Source organism: Alexandromys fortis, unplaced genomic scaffold, assembly GCF_014885135.2.
Source record: "Alexandromys fortis isolate MF-2015 unplaced genomic scaffold, M_Fortis_MF-2015_v1.1 scaffold_18, whole genome shotgun sequence".
NCBI classification, from domain to species: Eukaryota; Metazoa; Chordata; class Mammalia; order Rodentia; family Cricetidae; genus Alexandromys; species Alexandromys fortis.
In genome coordinates, this window is record NW_026067897.1 from 9,850,398 (window position 1) to 9,873,392 (window position 22,995).

Here is a 22,995-nt window from a genome sequence, read left to right on the forward strand (position 1 = left end):
AATTAGCTAAAAATAAGACTATGAGTATTTTTATATGTATATATGTATGCATGTGTATGTATGTATGTGTATGCATGTATGTATGTGAATATATACATATATATACACACTGATTTGTATGTAAACATTTACTTTATTGAGACTATTCCCCTGTAATTTACTTTAAACTGTAGAAAACTTTGAAGACGTTAACATCCACATGGCATCAAAGGAGATTTTTCGTTCAAAACAACAAAGGTAATGAGCCATTTCTGATCAGCAACTGGTTTTTACACCGAAAATGGGGAATGTGATCAAAACAGACCCTGAATATTCTGTGTGATGCAACCATCAACTTATTTCAACGTCTGAACTTGGAGACCACAGTCTAAACTTAATGAAAAAAGCATGTTTCCAAAAAGGTGAAATGGAGACTATTATTGCACTCAGGGAAGACAAAATACTAAGTCCTGGCTGTCTGTGAACCAAAACTGTCTTACATTCACTGGGCATCAAGTTCTTTGCTGTTTGATATTCTACACCCAGAGCCTCCCGTAGCTCAGTGAGGATAAATGCTTTAGTGGTGCTGGAAAAACCTCAGAAAGTCGATGTGGTGGGTTGCTAAAGTAAATAAATTACAGGCAGAGGAAGGAGGAGAAGGCAGAATTGATTTCTTTCATGAAAACCATCTCCAACTGTTAACGTCTTTGTTGGGAGACTGTCTAAATGCTGAGGACCCAGTGGTCGGCTTAAATGATCAAATCAGACTCCAACCCCCTTGGACCTGATTTTCTGCCTGTTTGTATCATGTGTTATTTGGTATTATCAAAGAGTTCTAATGCTCTACTCTTATTCTAGACAAAATATGCCTTTCTGTCCTTTTCTAAATTGCAGAACTGAAAGTACTAAGGATGCAAAGCCTCTCAAAATGCATCAAAGCAAGGAGGAAATTCTTCTTCCCTCCGTTTCATGAACCCCTGGCCTGCTGCTTTCAATTTTTGCCACTTCTCCCAGAGGAGCTGAACTCAAGCAGCCCCAGAAATTGCCCCTGGAATTTAGTGTTTGGGATCTGAAAAACTGTATATGGGCACAGTCTCTTAAGAAGTAATCATAGCTGGATTTGATTAAGTCTATTTCCCTTTTTTATTTATATGAAAAACCAGCACCAAATAACTCTCGTGAAGTACCCAGGACTGGTGGAGATGGCTCAGTAGATGGGGGGGCTGCCACAGTCCTGATAACTTTGAGAGTCATTTGTTCCCCCAGTGAGATTGTCTTGAAGAAACTAAATTTTCATTCTCAGTGACTCTCAATTGGAGATGGTTTCTGGGTTAGGGGTGGGGATATGTGTGCACCTCTCCTTTCAGTTCTGAGACCCCAGTGGGTGCAGACCCGTTCAGGCCCTGTGCAGGCTGCCTCAGTTTCTGTGTTCATATGTGCCTCAAACCTGTTGATTTAGAGGACCATGTTTCCCTGGTGTCCTCCATCCCCTTCTGGCTCTTAAACTCCTCCCACCTCCCCTCTCACAAGGTTCCCTAAGGCCTGGGGGTAGGGATTTCATGAATGCGTCCCATTTAGGGCACAGTGTTCCCAGGTCTCTCACCCTCTGCGAGTTGTCTGGCAATGGGTCTCTGCATTTGTTCTAATCTGCCGCAGGAGGAAGCTTCGCTGATGATGGCTGAGCAAAGTACTGATCTATGGGTCTAGCAGAAGGTCATAAGGGATCATTTCATTGCTACATTGTTGTAGTAGACCAGATGTAGGTTCTTGGCCACCTAAGCAGTATAGGGTATGGGTTTCAGCTCATGGAAAGGGCCTTAAGTCAAATCAGTTAGTGGCTGATTCCCCCCACACGTTTTGAGCCACCACTGTGCTAGCATATCTTGCAGGCGAGATACCATTGTGGATCTGAGGGTATATGTGACTGGGTTGGTGTTTATGTTTCTCTTTTGATAGCATACAGATAGCTTCCTGGACCACAAATGTTGGCATGTAGCACTGAAGACTATGGAGTCACTAGCTTGAATTCTCCAACGTCAATGAGTTGTATAGCTGTACTCAGCAAAAGGGCCTCTTTGCCATCAGTTTGTGGAGTGATTGGTTAACAGCCTGGGCTGTTTGGAGGAACCTGTAGTGTTAGCTCCAGCGTTTCTCTGTTTAGCTTCTGTCTGGATAACCTGTCTGTTGGTGAGAATGAAGTATTGAAGTCTCCCACTATCAGTGTGTGAGAGTCAATGTATGATTTAAGTTGTAGTAGTGTTTCATTCATGCTAATGGGTGTGTTTGTGTTTGCTGCATAGATGTTAAGAATTGCAGGGTTCTCTTGGTAGGTTTTTTTTTCCCCCTTTGGCAAGTATGTAGTGTCCTTCCTTATTTATTTCTTTTGATTAGTTTTGATTTGACTGTATATGGGCACAGTCTCTTAAGAAGTAATCATAGCTGGATTTGATTAAGTCTATTTCCTTTTTATATTTATACGAAAAACCAGCACCAGTTTTGTTAGATACTAGAATAGCTACACCAGCTTGCTTCCTAGGTCCATTTGCTTGCATTCTATCTTTTTTTCCATCCTTTAACCCCAAGAGATGATGTCTATCCATGATGCTGAGATACGTTTCTTAGATACAGCTTGGATCCTGTTCTTGTATTGATTTTTTTTTTTTTAGTTAGTCTCTGTGTGTGTGTGTGTGTGTGCTTCTCTTTTTGATTTTGATTTTCTTGTCTGGAATTATTTATCCCTTGTGTTTTCTGATGTGTAATTAACCTCTTTATGTTGAAGTTGTTGTTGTAGCACTGTCTCTAGGGCAAGATTTATACACAGGTACTGCTTTAATCTGGTTCTTATCATGCAAAGTCTTATTTTCTCCATCTACTATGATTGAAAGCTTTGCTGTTTGTAGTAGTCTGGGCTGGCATCTCTGATTTTAGAGTGTATCACATCTGTCCAGACCTTTTGGCTCTTAGAGTATCCTCTGAGAAATCAGCTATTATTCTAATAGGTTTGCATTTCTATGTAACTTGACATTTTCCCCTTGCGGCTTTTAATATTCTTCATTTGTTCTGTATGTTCAGTATTTTGATTATTATGTGCTGAGGGAAATTTCTTTCCTGGTCAAGATTTTTTGAGGTTCTGCGTGTTCTGTATGCTTTTGATACATTAACAGGCATTACCTTCTGAATCGTAGGGAATTTTTTTCCTATAATTTTATTGAAAATATTTTCTGGACCCTTGAGCAAGGTGTCTTCTCCTTCCTTGGTGAGGGGGTCCTTCTATGTGTCACTTTTATTGGTTAATGAATAAAAAACTGGCTTTTATTGGTGAATGAATTTAAAACTATAGCATGGGAGGAGGAAGGCAGAGTTAGAGAGAAGCCATTGAGACGCGGGAGACAGACGCTGGGAACTTTAGCCAGGAAGCCACAGCCACGTGGCCATACACAGATTAATAGAAATGGGCTAAATTCATATGTAAGAGTTAGCCGATAAGAAGCTAGAGCTAGTGGGCCAAGCAGTGATTCAATTATTACAGCTTCTGTGTGATTATTTTGCATCTAAGCTAATCAGACGGCCGGACACCAACAAGCAGCCTCCTCTAACACTTCTTCTCTCTTCACTGTGTCCAAGGCGTCCCAGATGTTTTGTGCTAGGATTTTTCTGCATTAACATTTTCTTTGACCTAGGTATCCATTTCTTCTATTGTGTCTTCAGTGCCTGAGATTCTGACATCTCTTGTATTCTGTTGCTGAAGCTTGCCTCTAAGATTCCTTTTCAAACTCCTAAAGTGTTCCTCAAGATTTTTCTCAGTTTGGGTTTTCTTTATTGATTCCTCTTCCACTTTCAAGTCCTGAACAGTTTTATTCACTTCATTCTACTGTTCATTTGTGTTTTCATAGATTTCTTTAAGGAATTTACTTGTTTCCTCTTTAAGGAACTCTACTGTAAGCAGAAGTCTCCTGTCCTAACTGCCTGGTCCCAAATAATCAATTCAGAGGACAAATATTATTTATAAATGCTCAGCCAATAGCTCAAGCTTACTGGCTAACTCTTACACCTAAATTAACCCATATTCCTATCTATACTTTCCCATGTGGCTTGGCAGCTTTTCTCAGCATGGTATTCTCAGCTTGCTTCTACAGCATTTTCCACTTTTGTCTAATTAAATAGGAAGGTTTTAACGTTAACATAGTAAGATTACATTTTTTTAAAAGATATCAAGTAAGAATTACAGTACAATATCCAGTCTGTTTTTATTTGGCAAATTGGAGAAAATACTCTATTATCAATCTTATCTTTGTGAGTCCAAAGTTTTGTATCTAATTTATCTTTTATCATAACTAAAGAAAATTATAACTATCTAGTCTTCAACTCCATCAAAAACCCAGGAAGGATGAGATGTTACCTATTGATGGGAACCTCAAGCTGCCTGGTTAGTCACCCAAAGTTCCTGTGTGTAATGTTGGGGAACCAGCTCTGGCATACAGGCCTATCATGTCTGACAGTTTTTCCAGGAAGCAGGAAATTCTGAAGGACTGCCCTATGTTGTCTTGGGAGAGTTTAGCTGTCTCCTTTTTTGTGTCCTCCTTGTCCAGTTTGGACAGTAACTGTCAGCAGTGGAGGCCAGGGTAGTTTCTTTGACCACATGGCTAGCTTTTGGGATTAAAAACTCCATATGGAGTTTCTTTGACGCCCATCATCTTAATGGAAGTTGATTGGTGCTGTCAGGATCAGCCATGTTTCACAATCATGAAAGGCCTTAGATTGTTAGGCATATTAAATATAGGTCTTTGAAGTGTCTGAAGACCTGTGTATGACCTTGAAAACACACCTATCATGACTATAAATTTGACTAGTACAGATGAGTATTAATCTGTATTTCTTAATTATACATTACATTTTTAAATGAGCTGCATAAACATAATACCTTAAACAAAAATAGAAATATACATACAGTAGAACAAAATTAACTTTAAATTTGTATCAATAAACCAAAAAACTAATGTAAAATATCCTGAGATTAATAGCTTTTTTTGGATTAAAGTAGATTCAACAATCTACCCTTTTATCCTCTCATTCCTATATCCCCCACCCTTTTCCTTTCCATAGCAGGATTCTTGAATCTAATCTCCTTTGTTTAGCTTGTTTTCTGACCATGATCCATAACAACTTGTAACCAACTCCCCTTTACAAACATGCATAATTTATTTTGGGGAATGTGGACATAATTCTCTACTTCCTGCTGATTTGGGGCATTGGTAATCTTTGAGGGACCCTGAGAAAATTTAGACTATGGTCAAGTACTGACTGAAGTAATCTGTGAGGCTGGATCCATCTCAGCCAGCAACCTTGAAGCGGTCTGGATACAGACTTCTGAGGAAACTGCAACTGAGGTATTCTGAGATGTTGGATCATCTGGACCATCTGCTCTCATTAGAGATTTTTCAGGGGTCTTCCTTGATCAAACCTTATTTTTGTCAACCACAGCCTCTCATTTTCTGGAAACAAAAGCATAACCTCCCTCTCTCCAAAAATAACATATCTTTTTCTTTTAAAGAGTTGCCACGCTCATGGTATCACTTCAAAGCAATCGAATTTGATTAAAACATCTGGTCTTTTCTTTGTTGGGTGTGTATTTTGTTCCTTGGTCTCTGTTGTCCTCTCTTGTTCTTAGGACAGTGTGGTAGCTGTGTGTTACCTCATAGGGAACTGATCTGAGTTCGTGCTAGGTATGTCTTATGGGGGTAAGATGTTTTTCTAGGTGTTGGGAGCTGACACTTAGGAATGGTGATAGGCAGGGAGCAGGGAGGAAAGCAGAGTATGGCACCAGGATCTGCTTAGTTCCCTGGGTATAGGGGCAGAGAATAAGAAGAGGCCACAACTGCAGTCTGCTACAGAGCTGGGGATGAGAGTGTGGGGTTCAGAGGAGAGGAGGGAGAGTAAAGATCTAACACTAGCCTCCCTGCTTTGCTGCCCGGAGTAGCCTATAGGCTCCCAGGGGATGCCTGCTGGAGCTGGAGGCTAAGATAAAACTGGAAGTTGTGAAAAGGAAATTGGAGAGGGATATCTGTGTGTTCCCCTGAAGATCTGAACTGAAAGGGAGGAGAGGATGAAGCAGGTGGTCTGCTCCAGGCTGGAGATGAGACAGGATTGAATTTGTAGGGAAGGAGGAGGAGGTGACGATCTGCAGTTTGCGCACCAGCTTCCCTGAGTGGAATGCCATGCAGAAGTCATGCTGAATTGTCCTCAGAACTCTGTTAGGAACACAGTAACCAGGGGATCCTGAGAGCTCAAAGCTGATGATGTACAGAAACTCAAAGGCATACTTTGGACATACAAACAGAGTACCTTAGTCATACTCCAGGGCTAAACTAGCAGATCTAGGATGATGTCAGGCTCTCAATGCTTCCTACTATTCTACACGATCACCTTTGGGAGATGGCTTTATCTTCATGATTGTAAGCTGCAAAATACCCCCTGCAATTGGACACAGTCGCTGAAGCAGATAAAAGGACCAAATTCATTCCCAACTCATGACTTTTAGTGTGAGAATAGAATCCTTCCCAAGAATTACTACCCATGAATTAGTGACAAGGGCAAATCCAGTCACTGTAAGTTATGAAAAAAATCAAAGAAGGCAAGATATGGAACATGTCTGCTTTTGAGCCTTCTTATTAAAGGAAACAAGCATCCAGGCAGTTGATGTGCATTGACTAAGCCAGCCTATAACTTCTGCCTTATCCTCACACTGACTCTGTAAGCATACACACTTATCAAAGAATTAGCCTAAATCCACCCTTGGGGAAAAGTATAGCAACTGGGATCAAAGGGTGTACATAGACTCTGCAGGCCGTTCTCTCAGGGGAAGTGCAAACGTGATCTGGACAATAGCGGCGACACTGGACTACTGATTCATATTCCAAAGTAATTCATTAGGCCAACAGCACTCAGGTAGATAAGCAACTCCGCTTACGTTTGGGGTTTGAACCAAGTCAGCAGGGTAGAGAACAGTGGTGAGCTCATTCTCCTACTCTGTGGGCACAAATGGGCTCCCTAGAGCCCTTGGCAGGCAGCCTGCTCTATGGGTTCCAGCAGAACACAAATAGACACCCTAAAGAGCATTGTGTGTGGCACCGAGAGTGCCAAGCACAGCCTTCTAACACACTTCCAGGGCTGAGAATCCACAGCTGAGAGTCTGCACACTGGAACATTCTGCCATAGTTTAAGGGACAGTCTCCTTGGAGCACTCCCAGCTAACTACAGTAATGCCATGCATCCCGGGAGCAAACATCCAGCGAGTATACCAGATGTGCGCCTCCTCATCTCATCATCCATGCCCTTCTGGCATCAGGCTTATTGCTAACCACATTTTGAAGACAAATAAATACAGATAGGGAGAGGCTGGGGCATCATTCAAGTTTAAGCAGAAATAGGGTAAAGTGGGGTGAAAATTGGCTGGAATCATTCCCAAGCAGTGGGAGCACCAGATGTCTCCTCATGCCAGTGAGGAGGGGGGGCCCAACCAAGTCGTGTGTGTAACATCAGGAAACACACCCGAGATCCAAGGCAACATAAGGTTCAGGTGGTAGAGGAGACACGCATGGTGTTGGTAGAAGAAAGCAGCCAAGTCCAGAAGTGGAATAAGCCTGGGGAGTATTGGAAGCCTATGATGGGGCTTGGCTGAGCAAGATCACCTCCCCCACCACAGACATCATTAGTATCTCCTCCTTAGGAGCCTTCTGAAGCTTACATAGATGGCCCTGAGACCGGCTGTCACAAGCAGTGCCTGGACAACCTCCACACCTGTACTGGATAAAGGTATGTGCATAAAATTGTGTTCCTACAGAAGTCCCTTCATTTAAAAGGCAGTGCCCAAGACTATACTTTCAGGGATCATTTCTATAGTTCATCACTAAAAATCAGTGCCCATAATGAAAGTTTACCTAAGACTCCTATCATTTCAGAATGCCAAGACATATTTTATAGGCTAATTATAAAACTCAAGTGGTTAAAAATAATGATTTAACAGACACTCTTGGTTCTGGGAATTGTGGAACTCTATTTCACCCATAAAACAGCTCTGATTTGGTGCATTTGGCATCCTATTAATCAATTAGCATACAGCTTTTCAAGCATGCTGTCTCACTTGCTGAGGCGCTGTGGATTGTTTTCTTAACACTGGAATGTCCCCCCACCCAGATGCCAGTGAAGCCTGCTATATGGATTTGGATCCACTGAAGTCAGGTTAAGTCTCTGAGGTGTGGATATACCGCAGAGAAAAGAGTACTGAAAATAACGACTAAGGTACACGGTGTGGTTTTCCTACCCACAAATGCCAGAATTAACAAGGGTGCCCACTGACTCTGTAGAAAATTAACAGAAAGGTTCATTTGCTTTTGTAAACCAAGCATCACTGGATCTAATGTGCTGAAGAAGCCACAAATTAATACCGTCAAAGAGACACATTAATTGCAGGTTCGCAGTCACTCACTAAAGTGCTATTTAGTAATAATGGATATTTAGAAACACTATAAACGAAAAAATAAAATACCAGTTCATTGCCATAATCTATCAGACATCTATTTAAAATCATGTTTGTGAAGGATATTAAATCCTATGGAACGTGCAATATTATTTTACATTAAAATAATCAAAATTCAAAATAGAAATTCATATTTCCAAATTTTATATATGGCATGTAGTTTTATATATGTATGTGAATAAATATACATGTTACACATAAATTACTAATGATATCTTATAGTATATGAGTCCAAATATTAAATATATGTAATATTTAGTATTAACACATGGTATGTATTTAATATTGCTATTTTAGTTCCTTTTCTCTTGACCCACCAAGCAGGCAAGTTAAAGGAGAAACTACTTACTTGGCTCACAGTTTGAAGACACCATCCATCATAGTTGTCAAGGCACCAGAGATACTCCACCTCTGAAAGCAAGAATACAGACCACTGGTCTTCAGCTGGCTGTATCTGTTCTGCCTTTCTTTCTAGATCAGGATACCATCACATGGTGTTTTTCAATCCACATTTAAATTGCATGATGTGGGATTCCCCTCTGCATGCTGTCGGTATGTTTTATTACCATTGGCTAATAAAGAAGTTGATTTGGTTTATGGCAGACAGAATAGAGCTAGGTGGGAAAACAAAACTCAATGCAGGGAGAAAGAAGGCTAATTCAAAAAGACACCATCCAGCCACCAAAAAAAAAAAAAAAAAGACATGTAGAAAATGAGGTAACACCACGGCCTTGTCGCAATACATAGACTAATAGAAATGGGTTAATTTAAGATGTAAGAGTTAGTTAAAAAGAAGCCTGAAATAATAGGCCAAACAATGTTGTAATTAACATAGTTTCTGTGTGATTATTCGGGTCTGGGTGGCCAGGAAACAAAAAAGCAATCTTCAATTACAGGCATGTCTTCCCTCTGGAATTCCCAATTAAGTCTCTCTGGCAACATTCCTGCAGACACACCTAACTTTGGGCCCCATTAATGCCTGGGTATTTCTAAATCCAATAAAGTTGATGCTGGCAATCAAAATTGATATTATAACTACTAAAGTTATTCAAGAAGTTGATTTACAGTAAAAATTTATATTATTATCACAGTAGTTAAAATCTCCATTGATTTGATTATATTCAGAGTTATCGTACTTATGGGTTTTTTTTTGCATAATGTCATCTGTTGCTTCCCTTATAGACTTCCATCCCTCTTGAGAATCTTCAGCTATTATGGTCATGAATGACAAGTTCTACCCATTCAGTTAACAGTAGATTCTTCCAAGGGAGTTCTTTATTCTCCTACAAAGGGAAATTACTTTCCTAATAGTGCCATCAGAAGTTTTTGATTCATGAACCATTTATAGTTAGAATAGCCCTTGAATCGGGATTTAAAGCTGTCATTTTCTTAGCCACCATTCCATAGATGACTATTCAAGACACTCTTTGCCAAGGTTTCACCTACGAGTTCCTTCCACCATACTTGTCCACACTTAAGGTCGGCTCAAAGGAAAAATGCTCCGGCTGTGGGTACTGCATTGTCTGTGAGTAGCAGTGCCAGAATCAACCACTGTCCTTTAAAGTTAGCTTTCTGACCTCCATTTTGGTACCACTGAATCTCAGTACTGAAGTCTTCCTGCCGCCTACTTCCTACGTGATGTACCCAACCTTGCTTTTCAGAAACTGCCTTCTCACCATTCTTCCTCAAACTATTGCTGTTCTTTTTATTTTCTCTTTCTGTTTGTTTTCTATTCTCTCCTACAGAAAACTAATCTTAAGGTTGCGTGTAACTCAACAAAAGAACACTTTTGCAGCAAGTGCAAAATCCCCAGCACCATTAAACGTGTATCTCGAGACTTCAATAGCATATTTCCTTTGTCCTGGGAAGTTTGTGTTATTGTCAATCAAGGTAGAACCCTTGACTCATCTACTTGAACTCTAAATATAGAAGCACAACCAATGTTAGTTTATCCTAAGTCAGTCGGGTCTCCGGGTGGGAGAGGCAAGAAGGAGGAAGAGAACTGTGCAGCAAAGGGCAAAGGTGGTAACTGGGAGGGGCCTGAGTCCAGCAGCAGGCTGTCCTCTGGATTTTATAAACAAAATAAGCAGGGTGTTTATGCCCATCCTCTGTGACTTTTCAGAAGTGGTCACAGCCAGGAAGAATGGGAGGAGCTAGAGGGGAGACAGCGACCGCGGGAGTGAGGTTGCTGAAGAGGACTATGGCTTCCCAGGCTCCTACAAACAACCGTTAGCTGAGCTAGTTAAAGCCCAGCCAATTCCCACTCCAGCTTCACAATGCCCACAGATTTGATCAGCTTCAGCCCAAGGAAAGTCCACAGAGCGTCCCCATTCATCTTTCGTCCCGCCGGCCCTTCTGGAACTCTGGCTCCCCTGTTTTGGTGACTCAACTCAAATCCTTGAGAGAATTCTAGATATCTATGTCTATTTACTTTACTAAATCCCTAAAATTAGATTCATGGAAATTAAATATGTATTAATGCTGAGACATCTAGTAAAATAGGGTTATCTCATAGAAGAATTATTCTCTGAAGTCCTGAATTAATGAGAGAAAATAAGCAAGTGGCTTGGTGGCTTGTTTTGTTTTGTTTTGTTTTGTTTTGTTTTTGTTTTTGTTTTTGTTTAATTTTCAAGACAGGGTTTCTCCGTAGCTTTTGATTCCTGTCCTGGAACTAGCTCTTATAGCCCAGCCTGGCCTCGAACTTACAGAGATCTGCCTGCCTCTGTCTCCCGAGTGCTGCGATTTAAAGCGTGCACCACCACTGCCCCGCAAGTGGCTTGTTTTAAAACGGTATTAAATACCTCGTATGTATCTCATTTCAATATTCATTCAAAACCTGCTTATTAAGGATGAGGATTTTTGGGTGGGGGAGGGGTGAGTGTGCATTATCCTTATATTCTGGATATCTTGAAAACGCAAAGTGTTATTTTATATAAAATATACATAATATTTTATAACTAATTTATCATACATTGTTTCACTTGGTTCCTCTGACATCCCTTGTTGACTTGAGACAAGCAGTCTTTACCCTCTGAGAAGTGGCAAAACTAAGCTCTGTTCCTGGTCACAGAACCAATCAGTGGAAGAATCTAGATTATTGCTTCTGGAGCCATCTTTTCCTGCTAAAGCAAGCCATTCCTCACCCGACAGCTGTAATCCTGCTCTTCTAAAGTGGCACCCCAAATGTTGATTGTATAAAAGGGCTTACAGGGGAATATGCTGGTGGCATCTGCTCCTTAGCAGTCGGCTTCCTTCTTACCAAGAATACCTCATTTCATTTTTATAATTTTTATAATAACCTTTTGCAATAAATGCTAACACTAATCCAGTTTTACAGAGGGAGAAATGAATAATCAGAGAGATTCACTAAGTTCACGACCCTGCAGGAGATGAGTGGTAGAAAGTGGGCTGAAATCCAGCTCGGGCTCCAGACTGCAAACACCCACCCATTTTTCTCCAGTCTTGGGAGTCTGTAGCTCTCAGGAATCCCGCAGCTGATCTGATATATGACGAGTTTATTGGGCATGAGCAGTTTCTGCCTCATCCTCTGTGATGTCTTCACTGCTCAACATCTAGCAGCTTAGAATGGGATAACATTTATACACTTTACTATTTCAAGATATCCAGAATATAAGGATAATGAACATTCACCTCCAAACAAAACAAAACAGGACAGCAAGATTTTTCTGTTTAAACTGCATCTCACTCTATGGTCAGGGGGAATATATAACTGAAAACTTTTATGTTATAATACATAGGATGAGATACAAAGAAGGTCATCTTGGGGTCTCAGAGAAAAGTTTTGTGTGCACAGACAGAATGTGGTGAATGTTTCTTTTAATATTTAATGTGTAACTTTTTAATTTATTAAATGTATTAAAATGTTTAATCAAAATATAATTCCATCACTTCCCTATTTATTCCTTTTCCTCCGTTCCACTGCTCCTATGTCCGCTCCCTCCCACCCCCATACCTTCTCACTCCCTCAAATTGATGACCTCTTTTTCTTTGATTATTGTTTCATATATACGCATAAATATATTAATACAGCCTGCTGAGCCCATTTAGTGTGGCTTCTATGTATGCAGAAGGACTGACCAACAATCAGGAACCTAACCCTGAGAGGCTAATTGTTCCTCTCCCAGCAGTCGGAAGCTGCCTGTCACTCTGTGTCTAGGTGTGGGACCCCCATGGCATCTTCCACTTCTTTATTATCATTGGTAATTGTCTATTATGCTCATACTGTCCAGGACTTTAGGTAGCCCCTTCTAGGAGACATGGTGTCACAGCAACTTCCCGGCCATCTGGCTCTCACAATCTCTCTCACCTTTCTTCTGTGATGTTTCCTTGAGCCTCGGTTACAGAAGCTGTGCTGCAGCTATATCTGTTGACAGCTTCAGGAAAAGATTCTTTGTTCATTGCTGCGGAAACCGACTGACAATAGAATGACCCGTCTCTAAGCCTTGATTGGCTCCAATTCACATTAACGATACTTGAAGTACAGCGGATGGCCAATATGAGTTTAGGAGGAAAATAAGTGAATCCAGGAATGAGAACAATTCTTCTAAGCAATATCCATATATAAAATGGAGTCTCTTCACAACAATACACAGGGAACAGACCACATCATGTAATGTCATAGCAAATGGGGGCACTACTAATGGTTATGCCAGGACACTATAAACAGCTAATGTGGATGATGTATACGAGACCCTTGCTTGATGGGATGGGTGGAACATGGGGAAAGCCACATCAAAATAAATATGAATGACTGAAGGAACTGTGAGAAGGAAAGTGGATGGTGAGAAGACAAGACCATGACATGCAGAGTCAAAAGGACAGTCACACAGACAAGGTGCACATGGACAAAGAGCTCACGGGGATGTCTGCACGGAACAGTAGCTTTGATAGAAGTCAATGGTGTTTAAGCTTAGAACCTTCCAGGATCTTAATATGTGCCCTATATTTTGTAAATTATGAAAATAATGATTCCCTGTATTTTACTTATAATTTAATTATATTAAAAAAATCCATCACATTGTGTGCTGCCTGCACAAATGAGCCAGCTTCGCATCTTCACTTGGATGCTGGAATATTCTGTGGAAAGCAGTGTGCTCTGAGCTTTACCAGGAAAGTAACAAGAGTGGAACACAGTGTGCATCAGAGCTCAACAGAGAGTTAACACTACTAGCTTGTCCAGAGGGCAGGATTGAATGCTGGTTGTAAGGTTTTGATTTGTTTGTCTGAAGTGCAGATGAATAAGCCCTTGGCCTTGTACATGGGCAAATGTTTCCCCACTGAGGTATGCCCAGGCACACCTCAGTTTTGGAAGTGTTCACTTAGCTCAATGCACTAGAACACGTTTGCACAAGTGTGTATCAACCCTCAGGTATCCCCCTGCTTTTCCAAGACAAATCTTTGCTGTGCCCTTCATTCTAACCACAGCCAGGTCCTGAATGAAGAACAGAAGAAGGTGACGAAGACAAGGAGTTGGAACTTTCTCAAACACGTGTTGAGATTCTCCAGAACCAAATGCCAGCCTGTGCCAGGGCACCTGAAAAGCCCTTCCCACCAGCTGCCTCGCTGCCTTAAATTGAACCCGCGGAGGGGAGATGACAATGTCTTCCTCAGAACAAAGCAGCACTGAGAGCCAAGTGGGAGGAATTGGTGACAATCACACAATGTCTGTCACCTTTTGAGAAACTGCAATGAGGAAACCCAAAAGTCAAACTGAAAGAAGGCAAATTAGGCAGATTAAGATTTGACACATTGCTGAATACCTGCTGATGAAAAACGAATTCCTTTTAACTTTCTTATTGTCTTTTTGTATAACACATTTTAAAAAATCACAAAACATTTTATTAAAGCGTGAAGAGTATCTTTTAAAAACCCTTGTTCTGATTATGAAAAGAGACATGTGAGGCTTATTCTCTGAAAATCGCAACAGCTCAGTCCTGAGACTGTTTTTGATCTTTGCTGTTTAATTTCTGTTTTCTGAAGCTTTAAATCATTCACATGGAAGCCGAGAGCAAAGCCATAGCCAGGCCTCTGTGGAGACCTGTTTGTTCTTGAATATTCCTTTACACTGTGTGAATATATGTCACTGGGATTGGTTTAATAAAAAGCTGAACAGCCAATAGCTAGGCAGGATTTCCAGACAGAGAGAATGCTGGGAAGAAGACAGGTAGAGTGGCAAGGAGACACCAGGATGCAGAGCAAGTGGCGGGGTCTTTAAAAGTAAGGGTAACTGAGCCACATAAAAGAAAATAAATTGAATAGGAATGGGTTAATTTAACTTGTAAGAGCTAGTTAAAAACTAGCCTAGCCCTAGAACTCACAGAGATCCATCTATGAGGTCAGCTTGGTCTACAAAGTGAGTTCCAGGACAGGTTCCAAACCTACACAGAGAAACCCTGTTTCAAAAAACTAGTAATAAAACAAACAAACAAAAAACAAGCCTAGGCTATCAGTCAAGCCTCCACGTCATTATTGAGGAGCCCACGATCCCAACAAAACTCTGCCTACACCTGTTATTGCAGTCCAATAACAGAGCAGAGTAGCAAAGGCCCACGCAGCTCTGTAACCTGAATGTTTTCCTCACACTAAAGCACAAACGCTTTCAGGGTGATAGACTGAGTCATTCTCTGTGACCCGCAGATGTGACAAAGCCACAGAGCTATACAGATTTACAAGTTTGATTGACATTCAGTGATGTATATGTCAAATATCACACAGAGATGACTGGAGGCATTGTAGGAACAGTCACAAGTCCACACAGTCCAGAAAAGCCAGCTCACAGACACTGTGGGTACAGGCTCACATCCAAGCAGAGCCATAGATTGGCTAGTTGCCATGGAGACAGGCTAGTTTCCATGCCCAGTTACTTTACTGCTTCATGTATGTTCCCTGACATCCCTGGTCCTCTGAACCATTGAGATATAACATGTCACTCTGAGTCGGGCACCTAAAATATCTTACATAATATTAGGGGAGTGTTAGAAAGAAAACTTCCTGGCTTTGGTGGGTTTGAAAATAAACCTTTCTCTTCCAAGTTAACTCACTTACTAGGTGAAAGCTGAGGTAATAACTTTTATGTAAAATATCCCCATAAAATATATGGAAATTTGATAATTAAGTGAAGAATTCTCTCAGAAGCTTCTGAAAATGATGCATTTGAATGCTGACATTAAATATATTTTTCAGATGAACTGCAGCAATTCTGAGACCTGAATCCCCAACTGCAAACTGTTAGCTTCTGAGGTTCCCTTTGTCTCGCTCAAGATCAACATGAGGACCTCTTGCCAAAGTGAGAGACAGTGAGAGAAGGGGACAAGAGCCACTCAACCAACTTTATTCTTCGTAAAGTGTTTTGAAGGGAAGCTACTTAGGAACACTGGCGTCTACAATTTGGGAGACTGTAATGAGAGGAGAAAAAGCAGGGGCAGCCTTGCAGTCAAAGGGAGACCTGCAGGTAACAGTATTGGGGAGCTCAAACACGTCACCCACAAGTTAGTCAGAGAAACTTACTCACAGCTTCCCATCTATACACAGACAGAGAGGGGACCAGTGCCCAGAGAAGTGCGCAAAAACCTCACATTCGATCAACGTAAAGCTTCACGTGGTAGACTCATATGTAGGCTTCTGAGAGTAGTTCTCATATTTAAAAGAAAACTGTTTGAAGTTATTGTGAAAAAGAAGATTCTCTTTATATTTATAAAGGAAAACAATGAGCTTAAGCTTAACAAGATTAAGGTGTGTGGTAGATACTAAGAAAATCATGAAACTCTCCTAAAAAAATTACACACCTTACTAAAAAGAGTGGAACGACACGGAGCACACACTGGCAGGAAAACCCCGAGCTACAAGGCATCCATTCTCCTTGACCTGACTTTATGCTTGCCTTCCTCTCCATGAAAGATCAAAAGACTTTTATACCCAGAGCTAGAAAAAGAGGCCACAATGAAAGCAAACAAGCAAGAATGACTATTTAAAAAAAATAAAACAAGAAGGAGCACAATGGGTCAGGCAAGTTGAAGATAATATACCTTATATAAAATAATATTATAAGTTATTTTGTCTTTATAAGTAAAAAAGGTCTATGCAACTTGAGTGGTTTATTTGAGTGCACAAATACACAGAGAGACAAATGGAACAAAAAAAAAAAAAAAAAAACAACTCCAGAAGCTGCTGCCTTGTATGTGGAAGCATGATACATGTATGGAGACACAAAGTCTCGGGTCAGAGGAGAGAACACGGTTGTCTTTCCCACTGATACTGGAGACACTGATATAAAAAATGCCTCAGTGGGGTTCATTTATTACAATAGACTCTTGGAAACTCGAAGTAGATTAGAGACTAAATGCAAAATCTAAACGACATTCAGAGGAAGAAAATGAGGATGTTTCTTCATTAACTCAAAACATGTAAAGACTCTTCACTGGAAATCAAAAACAAAGCAACAAAACTAACTATTGATAAATTCAGCAAAACACGAGACAACGATCAAATCAAGCCCATATGTTGTTATTTATCCTCAGCAGACAAAACGTGAAAATCTAATGTTCATGGGGCTCCAAAACTAGAGAGAAAAAAGATAGAGATGGAACAAAACGTCATAATAAAATGTAGAAAAATAAATCAAAGTCAGCAACCAGCACTGGGCAGGAAAATTAGAGGTGCAAGTTCCAGGCTAAGTACCAAGTTCCAGGGGAGCCTGCAGTACTCAGTGAGACCCTGTCCCGAGAAAAGAGGAAAAAATGTAAAACATTCTTTAAACCAGTAAACAAAACCCATCCTTGCACATAAACACATGCTAAAATAGCTTTTCCTGGGGTTGGTCAAAATGCAAGGGCTTGCCAGAAGTACTACCATCCATCCCCTTGTCTCTTCCTTGTCCCACCATAGCTACAACATGTGCAAACCAAATGAAATAATATGTAAAATAAACATATATAGAGAACTATGGAATTATTTTCCACAACTTTCTGTAGCACGTAAGATTTTCTGCTCTCAGCCAAAATGGAAGGAAGAATGCGAACAGGACACTGAGACCTTGAGTTACTGTATATAATGCTGAGTTCTCTGGAAGGAGAGATGAAAACCGGAAAATAAAACAGTGATTTACTGTACACAGTACTGAGTTCTCCTCCAAAGCCTAGGCCTTTGCATAACTTTCAGTTTATTAAGTAATAACGTCAACCAAGGTGAACTCTGCCTTTATAGCCATGCGATACCGGCTACCCACTGCATGCCAGGCCTCGCCTCCAGACCTGTCCCATACCGGAGGCTTGCATGTGCATCAACCTCCACGTGGGAAGAGTTACACAGCTCGGTGGGCTGAATGAACACTCAGATGCTCATCCAGCAGGGAGTTTACGAGGCTGCAGTCTGGTCAGCAGACAGTCCTGAAAACGAATCAAAGCTCAGAAAAATTGAATTATTCAATTTCCCTCTGGCTGTTTTCTTGCCTTGGCCATCCCTGAGACTTTAGCTGTGTGATCCTTGCCTCCTCTGCACTTTCCGCTGAACCCCCAGAGTCCTCCCGTTGGCCTTCAGCCTTGTGAACCACCACAGGAGGCCTCCATCCAGCTGTAACAGCTTGCCTGAAGGATGGCTGTGTTCGGGACAGAATCAGTTCTGACATTAGCTCTTGCTTCCATTCCAGCAACACGTAAAATCCCATGTCAACCAACAAGGTGACATTCTGATGCTACGTCTGCCTTTGTTCAAGTTGAGTAAGAATGTCAACCTCTCAGAAAGTTGATACTAGCAAAAAAAAAAAAAAATCTGCCCCTCGGCCAGTAAAGACCAGAGACACTTAAAACATGTAAGTGTCAGAAACAGGACAGAAGCAAAAGGCAACTGTGAAAGGAAATGTCACGTATGTAAGCATCCTACCTCAGCGGGGCGGACGGGAGCGTAGGGACAGCTTTGTGAAATGTGTCCGCTATAATTCAATCTGGTATGCTTGGATCAGAGCTCTGCGGGGTAATTGGCTTTTTTGGACACTCTGAACCAAAGTACCCAGGTCTGTCAGTAGAAGATCAGGTGTTGAACCTTTCAAAATATTATTCATAGTCACTAAAACCTCTCTGGGAGAAGCTCTGCAGCCAACGTGGAACGCATTAGACCACACTGTGAGATTGAACTGACAGGCTGGTCTCAGGGGCAGGCACCAGCTGCATGTGGCCGTGCAGCTCCCAGAGTCTCCACGAGCCTTCCCAGATGCCTTGCAGGGCCCATCCTTGTCCAAGAATGAGGAGGGAATGAGCTTCTACAGGAACTGAGGAGAGCTTGAACAGGGATGAAATGCCCAGATGCTTCCCTGCTGTGTGCTGATAAGTCGGGGTGTCTTCTGTTCCCCAGCTTGTTGCCCCTGGGTGGTAGATTTACCTAAGTTCACCTCGCCATGGCACAAAAGCGCAGTCCTAGTGGGCTGCATCACTCTGCAACCAAGAACAAAAGCTTTATTTTCCACCTACTCGTTAGTCATGTTTGCTTCGGCTGCATCTCCCTCACCTAGGTTACCATCCTGACCTATTCTGGGTTGGTAGGGACTATTTTCTCCCAAATCCCATCTTATTCCTTAGACCCACAGTGGTGGCAAGAAAGAAATCTGTGGCTGGAAGCTGCAGGAGACGGCAGGCTCAGAGGAACGGCTGCAGAAAGCCCACAGAAGGGGCAGGAATGAAACTCTGCTGCTTTCCTACAAGGGGTAAAAATCCCAGACAGTCCCGTGGTGAACTGAGCCCAAACAAATCCTTCTTTCAGAACACATTTCATTTTTTAAGGTCGTATTTCTAAAAAGAAAAAAATTTCTTGATTTCCTCATGGGGCTCATTCTCAGCCATCAAAAATTCATTTCCAGGGCTTTTGTGCAGCAAGAGGCAAGACGTGCTTACATTAAAAATATTGTCACACTCTGGGGGAGGCAGCCAAATAGCTCACAGAGCCCTGTGACTCCATCCACCTCATAAGTTCTCAATTTCCCATCACAACCTCTGGTGAAAGTCGTGAGCCTGTTCCCTCCTACCACCCTGAACAGGAAGTGCAGGAGGCAGGCTTTCTTTCTGATCCGTGTTCAGACTCTTTCCTGAATTCTCTGCAGTCACCTTGCTGGGAGACGCTGTGTTGATCTTTCATAAAAGAGAAATGGCACTTTTCTCTCAGTTACCTTAACATTTGCATCCAAAGCTCCCATGATTTTCATTCCCCGGTCTTATGTCTTGACTGCCCTGGGTTTCATTGGATGGGGAGGCCCAATTCTCTCACAGGGAGAGAATGCAAACATTAACCATGCCCCTGTAAAAAATGGGCTCCAAGGTGGCTGCAGTACAAAAAGTGGGGTGAAAAGGGTACCAGCTGGGTGGAAGGTTCATCACATTCATAAATGAAGAGGCTTGAGATGAGGGGCATCTCTTTAGTGTGACCTTGGTCATCTGTACATGGGTCTCCTTCAAAGACATCACCACCGCTCTTCTGAAGAATGTGTTAGCACACATATCTGGAGGCCCAAAAATGTGCACCGATTTCCACCTTGTCTGAAGGTCTGACAGTTCCAGCTTGCTCAAAGTTGTGGCCATTCCACCCCGACTAAAGGTCAGAGAGTGGGAATTTACTTCTGTTCCTTCAAGGTTATTGTCTGTTTCTACCCCAAACAAAGGTCCCACCTAGATTTGGGTCCAGAGAGTTCCGCTCTCTCGGGGTTATTGTCAACAGGTGTGTCTAATAGCCAGTCCTTGTACTTCAGGAATAGAAAAGTAGATACATTTTTTATCCCAAACAAAAGACTGAGGATCCAACTAAGCTCCTACTCCCTTAAGGAAACAACAATGACTTGCACCCAGGGAGTGGGTTTGCCTGCAGAACGTTTTGGTCTAGGGTGTGAGCATGACTTCTCTTGTTCTACCAACAGAATGTTTAACTTTGGCTGTGGCCTGCAACCTTCAACTGAGATGTTCACTTCCTTGTGTCACATCAATGCAGTTTTTTTTTTTTTAATCTTACTCCTACCTTTTAGGGTCGAGGTATTTTAAGCAAATGGAAAATAAATACCAGAATTTCAGTATTTACTGGAACTCCTTCCTGGTACTATCCACGTTTTCTGCTCTATTATTTTCACTTGTGTCTTTGTTTTCCTTACTATTTTTCTAATCCCTGTGCCCCTGCCCTGGTAAGTGGTATTTTTGTCAAAGCAGATCTCCAACACTTCTATGGATGTCTTCTAGTAAAAATGCTAATGTTTTATCTCTTAACTAAGAGGTACACACTATTCACCAAAATTGGTACTGCTGACAGATAAGTTCGCTGAGGACCCAAGAGTCGGGCTGCATAGAAGATACAAAGGTGAATCCAAATGGCTGTTTCATGTACACCAGAAACTTGCCAACACGTGGCAAGTTTGGGCTTTCCAGAAAGCACAGCAAACTGAAACTGCAATGCCCATGAATGTCTGGGAGAGAGAATTAAGGTTCATTCTTATTGAATTACTTCCTAAACGCAGTAATGAGATGACTGTAGGAGCACATAAAACATACTCCTTGGCATTGGCATTAGTGTGCAGATTAAAAATCTAACCACTCCTAGCAGTGCACTTAAATCTAAATGTCATATGCATTAATATTCAACAGGTATTTGTCATTGTGTTAAACTCAGGAGTTCACTGAGATTCCAAAGAAATATGCTTATATAAACCAATATTATTCTGCAAAGGACTGCTTTGCTTTTTAGCAAACAAAAGAAAATAAATACACAGTCTTCTATGATTTTCCTTCCATATTTTGCTTTTCAGTCAGCAACAGAGAACAAGTCCTAGAAAGAAGTAAACTAGGGCTTTGGGGAATGTAAGGGTCCGCAGAATGCATGCCGCATGATCCACACTCCTGTCCACCTTCCCTGCTCAAGCTGAAGCTTGCAGCTCTCTAGATGTGGTGAGGGGAAGGGCAGTCTTGCTTAAGCAGAAGCACCTGCCACAGGCTCAGCAGTCACTACTCTCCTTCCCCCTCTTCCTCCCTCCAGCCCCGTCCTCTGAGGAGAGAAGGGCTACTAGGGCTCATGACTGACAAGCCACATCATCCCCTCCACTTCTGCGGCCTCTTCTCTTCCCTATTGGACACATCAGGATCAGCCCCTGACACATAATGTGTTACTGCAATGCTCTCCTTAGCATTTACACTTCCATGGTCCCAAACAGTCACTTGGAATATATGCGGCTCTGGATTTAGTTCCATGTCTTACAAATGTTTTCCTTTTCATTAGTCCTTGCTCATTGCTTCAAATCATTGACCTCTCAAGGGTACATGAAGAAACTGGGCTAGAATATGACCAATGTTCCCTCAAGTCAGACTCACTACTTCCGTGTGCCCCAGAAAATGCAAGTACTCAAAAACTACTCAAACTTAATCTAATTTAACAAAGAGCTGAGTGCCCAATGTGTGCGCAGTGTACTATCCAGTAAGCATCCAGAAGAGGAGCTGGATGGGTTTGCTCCCAGAGAGGCTCATGGAGTTACATCTCCATACACAGGGCTCTGAGGGGTTGTGCAGGCATCAGATACAAGACCCTCAATGTAAAAGGAGGAAGAGATAGAAATGTGAAGTTATATACATTTAACAAAAACATTCACATAAATAAATTAGTAATGTCATTTGCAATTGCTAAAGCCTGAAGAGATAGTAAGCCCATGTACAAGGTGAGAAAATGCTTCTTTCTGAAAGGAATCAAGACTCTTTCACGAAATACCCACCCCTGGCTTGGGACGAAGTGTCTCCATGAATCTAAGGCCTGGGTTGTACCAGATGACAAGGAAGTGACAGGTGATACTGCCAAGCACCCAGAGGAGCACCCTCCAGACAAAACAACTTGAAAACCCCCAGAAGTAACACTGATATCAGGCTGAAGAAGCAGATCGTGACAATTGAGTTTTTTAAGCTCTGATTCATGACTCGATCAACACTACAGCTGCTGTTTTCATTTGTTTTTCTGAAAAATGAAATCGAGGCCCTGGTTGGCTTTCCTTATGTGCTCTGTATTTTAAAGTATACATAAATGCATGAGAGAAAGCTCTTTACACAAGAATTCCTATTAATAATTACAGAAAGCAATGACTTAATTCAAAATCAGAATTTTTACAACCCTTAAGAAATGGCTTTCAGGGCAATGGCAGCTTAAAGCTTGTGATGGAAAACCGAGAGAACTTTATAATAGATGGATCAGATTCGAAATACCTAAACTGCACCCCAACCAATTTTAACACCTCTGGAAGCCAGACGGCCAGGTGTCACCTGCTGCGGTATGACCTGAAGGTACACATTATCACTAGCAACACAGTCGTGCCAAAACTTCAGCTCATATCAGTGAAGCCTCTGGGGAAGTTTCCCTACTCAAAAAAAAAAAATATATATATATATATACGGACTAAGAAAATATGTTGAAGAGCATCTTGAGGATGCGATCGTTCAATATGCAACACAGGAAATTAT

At 41.6% G+C, this 22,995-nt stretch overlaps 1 long non-coding RNA gene and 1 pseudogene across 1 annotated transcript in view; one reads left to right on the forward strand and one right to left on the reverse strand.

The window, feature by feature from the left end:
• The first annotated feature begins 7,847 nt into the window (after window positions 1–7,847).
• Window positions 7,848–7,960, forward strand: LOC126486876 (uncharacterized; annotated as a pseudogene).
• A 918-nt stretch (window positions 7,961–8,878) lies between these two features.
• Window positions 8,879–22,995, reverse strand: part of LOC126516130 (uncharacterized) — a 36,450-nt gene continuing 22,333 nt past the window's right edge. The window contains exon 3 of the long non-coding RNA XR_007596025.1: window positions 8,879–8,926. This is a non-coding gene — a long non-coding RNA (uncharacterized lncRNA). The remainder of the gene's footprint in view (window positions 8,927–22,995) is intronic.